Genomic DNA, 4,687 nt, shown 5'->3' on the forward strand with positions numbered 1-4,687 from the left:
AGAGAGAGAGAGAGAGAGAGAGAGAGAGAGAGAGAGAGAGAGAGAGAAGCATTTATTAAGCTCTTACTGTGTTCTAATTACTGTGCTGAGCTCTGGGGATACAAATGCAAGCAACATACAGTTGTTACCTTTTAACAGGGAAGGCAATACATAAGGGGGACTGAAAGTGGGTGATGGAGATAGAAAGAACGGTTCCTACAGAGAGACAAGGGATCAAGTGAGATAGTCTAGACATGAATGAGGTGAATCATGGCTGGAGTTTTTCCTAAAATTGGAGTTCTGGGGAGGGAATCATTAAAGCGTAGAGGGAGGCCTCAGAGCACAGCTTTTTCCAGGATGACAATCCCGTGGGTGAGAATGAGGAGCTGGATTCTGGAGAGGGAGTCTAGGAGTGAGGAATAGGAAATCATTGAACTGGTTCAGGGTTTTCTAACTTGGGGATATGTGTATGTATATCTATATCTATATGTATGTATATCTATATCATCTATATCTATATCTACCTATGCACACACATATATGTATGTATACGTATACAGACGCATGTTTGTGTATATGTATATATGCACATACAGTCACATTTATACATTATATATATTCACATACATAATATATACACGTATATGCACGCATATTCATAACTGCATTCTGATGCAATTGGTTACCTTAGTAATTTTCTGCATTTTATCATATGTATTTAAAAATATGATTTTGAGAAAGATCTCTAACATAGAGAATGGTTAGACCCCAGAATCGACGTTCCTTCCCTCTGCTCTCTGATCTCTAATTTTCCTTTCAGTTCCAGATTCTGGAATCTGACTCCCAGCCTAGCACTTAGCACTATACTGTGCTGCCAGATTTATCCTGTAAAATCTGAGGTGCCTAAAGTATGATGGTGTCCTCCTCACCCAATGCACAGATTCTGATCAAAACTGGGGAGTTACTTAAAATTTAAATAGGAGAATCATTCTTAGATGGGGCTGGGTGCTGTGGCTGTATCTGTGTTGATATGTGAGTGTGTGTGTGGTGCATGTGTCTGTGTGTAGTGAGGATAGGGAGAAGTGTCGGTACCAAATATCTGGATGCTGCCTCTTCAAGAGACAAAATTTGGCTTTTAGTTCAGAAATTAGTAGTTACACATCGATGCTTTGCAATCCTGTCAGATTAAAGGTTTTGTCTGGCTGTTGTACCCTCTCCTCCTCAGGTCTCAGGCTGAGTGTTAATGAGCTCTGCTGGGGAATCACCTTCTGTGACATCCCTGTCAGTAGCTGCCGCAGAGGAGCCCTGGCTCCAGGGCTGACTCTATTCCTTTGGCAGGAAGTTGGCCTCACTGCCATTGTCCTGCTTTTCATGCTTTTTAAAGCAGTGATGAAAGAAGCTTCAGCCCAAATCCTTGCAAAGCCTCCCTCTGAAATTCTGCAGATTCCCAGACCCCTTGAGAAAGATGAGTGAATGTTCAGGCCCCTCCACCAGCACCAAGTACGGGTGTTCCTCTCACACATGGCTTGTGCATTAACTTGTCAAGTCCCTTAAGTGTACCTTCTTCAACATTCCTGGAAAGAGGCGGCCTGACCACTGCGGGAATCTCCAGAAAGGGGGACGCCACCGCCTTTAGGGAAGCCTGCTCCACTATAGGATAGCTTGTACCATTAGACAATCTACTCGACTTGAAATATGTATGTCCCTGTAAATTCCCTCTTACTAGCTTTGTTTTAGCCTTTGAAGCTATTTTCAGATCCCAATTCTGCCCTAAGTGTATGATTATGGCCTTTCCCAGATTTGATCCTTCTTCTAATGACAATAGGCAGGTTTGCCCTCTCATCCTCCTGGACCTCTGCCCCACCGGGCCCCAGTCTCCCTTCCTGATCTTCCCTAGCATTCCATGGTGCCCATTCTGTTCTTGCCTTTTTCTTAAACTTAGACCTCTTCGTCTAATCCTCCACCCGAATGGCTCCTTCCACTTCAGCCCTGGTTGCCCTCTCAACTACTGGGGGCCTCTTTTCTCATGGCATGCAGGACCAGGAGGAAGAAGATGTCTCCGACTTCTGTCTTGTCATGTTTGCTTCTTTCGTGTCAACATTGTCCAGTAATGTCTCCTGCTTCCTAAATTTGGCGTCCTTCTTGCAGCCTCAGACTTCTTAACCTACTCTTGCTTGTCGACCATCTCCTTTCCCTCGATACTTTGACCTCCTTTGGTACTTCTCTCAATTTTCTTCCTATGTGTTTGATATTTTATCCTTAGTCTTCTTTTTTCTCCACCCCCATGAATATTTGGTTGTCTCTGTAGGCTGTGTCCCATGTTCTCTTCTGTTATCTCTTTACAGAATCTTTCAGTGATGTCATGCATATCCTTGAATTAAATTAACAAATCTATGTAGATGATGACCAAATCTACATAAGAAGCCATAATCTCTCCCCAGAACTTTATCCCTGCATCACCATCTGCTTTCCAGAAATCTATGCCAGGGTGTCTCATAAGAATCTCTAACACAGCATTGTCACAATAGGACTCATCATCTTATATCACTAAATAATCAAGGATTTAGGAAAGTTTTATTTGTGTGATTCTGTCCATGTTTTACTTAATGCTTGTAATTTTAAGCAAAAGTCTTTTCAGTATCATGTTTATCATTCTGATGATTCAAAGATTTTTATAGGGAATGATAAGGTATTTCTTTATATATCTTCTTGGGCTGTGAATATTCTGCAAGTTGGTGCCTTTTGTCAATTCTCCTTGAAATGTATTGATGCCAGTTGCCTCATAGTTCACCACTACAAGTGTAAATGCACTGATCCCTATGCTTGTATATAATTTAAAGAGTTCATCAAACATCTATGTAATAGACATTTCCATGTTTCAGAGGATCTATGACCTTATTGCATATATTCCTTCATTTGGTGATTTCATGACCCACACGTGATTTCTCACGTTGTATAATTCTTGTTCATATTCTAGCATGATAGATTGCTCCTTCTAATTTCTTTTTTTATTAATTTATTTATTTATTTTTAGTTTTTAACATTCACTTCTATAAGATTTTTAGTTCCCAATTTTCTCCCCATCTTGTCCCTCCCCTCACCCCAAGATGGCCTGCATTCTGAATATTCCTTCTCTGAATCTGCATTCCCTTCTATCCCCACCCTTCTCTTGTCCTTTCCCCCTTCTACTATCCTATAGGGCAGGATAGATTTCTTTTCTTTTTTTGCCTTTTCCTCCACCTTATTTCATACTCCCACCACACCACCATAATAATGACTTCTTCTTAATTTAAACTAAAAACCATTAGGGGTTCTGGAAAGGTGTCTGTGTACAGGTGTCACAGCCTGAGGTGTTTGAGGGGAGGGGAGGAGACAAGTCAGCAGATAGTCTTGACAGGGCTCTTTAAGTTGCTGGCTGCCTGAAGCTGCAGTTGATAGGCCATAGGGTGGATCTTGAAGCCATACAGCCTGGGCACAAATTGGTTGGCAGGTCGTTTGGGCCTGTACTCATGATGCACCATGAAGAGCATGTGGGGAAAGCCAGTGCTAAAGTAAGCACCATTTATGTGGTGGTGCCTGGATGACTTGGGAATGTAAACATCCATGCACTTGGGGCAGTACAGCTTCACCATGGCCTCACCTGGTATGTCTGACAGTCCAATGGGCAACCTGGGCTGGTTTTCACAATATACACGGGGACAATAGCCAAAGCCTCCCTGCTGGTATTTTTCCAACATCTGGGCGATGCCATGATTTGTGAGGATGTAGCGGGCATGAATCAGTCCATACAGCATCTCAGCTGCCTGCTCGATCAGGTCATTCTAGTTGGGGTTGTCCTCCAACTCTTCATCAGGCTCCAAGTCAGGGATCATGTCTAGTGCCTGCCTATAGTGGGGCACCTGTTTGTTAAGCCCTGTGAGGTGGAATTTGTCTTGGATATAGTCTTCACATCACAGAAGAATTCATTGCCACGAAGCCCACAGAACCATGAGATTCATGATACTTCCCCTGAGCTACTCATGTTTACGTCAGCTAGTGGGCTGGGGTAGCAAAGCCGCACAGAGAAGGCTGCAGACCTGACTGTGGCAGGTGAAGCCAGGATAGATTTCTATACCCCATTGCCTGTGTATCTTATTTCCCAGTTGCATGTGAAAACAATTTTTAACATTTGTTTTTAAAACTTTGGGTTCCAAATTTTCTCCCTTCCTCCCTCCCCACCCACCCTCATTGAGAAGGTAAGCAACTCCATACAGGTTATACATGTGTAGTCATGCAGAACACTTTCATAGTGCTCATGTTGTGGAAAACTAACTATATTTCCCTTCATTCTATCCCAGTACCCATTTACTCTCTCTTTTGACCCTGTTCCTCCTCAGAAGTTTTTGCTTCTAATTACCCCCTCCCCCAATCTGTCCTCCCTTTTATCATCCCCCTGCTCTCTTATCCCCCCCCCATTTTCCCGTAGGGTAAGATAGATTTCCATACCCAATTGAGTGTTTTTGGTATTCCTTTCTTAAGCCAAATCCAATGAGAGTAAGATTCACTCATTTCCTCTCACCTTCCCCCACTTCCCATCCACTGTAAAAGTCTTTTCTTGTCTGTTTTATGTGAGATAATTTACCCCATTCTACCTCTCCTTTTCTCCTCCTTCTCCCAGTATAATCCTCTCTCACCCCTTGATTTTATTCTCCAGATATCACCCCTTCAT

General features: G+C 42.8%; 1 pseudogene; it reads right to left on the reverse strand.

The window, feature by feature from the left end:
• Positions 1 to 3,356: 3,356 nt before the first annotated feature.
• LOC114033315 lies at positions 3,357 to 4,006 on the reverse strand (annotated as a pseudogene).
• Between the last annotated feature and the right edge of the window lie 681 nt (positions 4,007 to 4,687).

Source organism: Vombatus ursinus, unplaced genomic scaffold (assembly GCF_900497805.2).
Source record: "Vombatus ursinus unplaced genomic scaffold, bare-nosed wombat genome assembly UNPS02006874.1, whole genome shotgun sequence".
NCBI lineage: Eukaryota > Metazoa > Chordata > Mammalia > Diprotodontia > Vombatidae > Vombatus > Vombatus ursinus.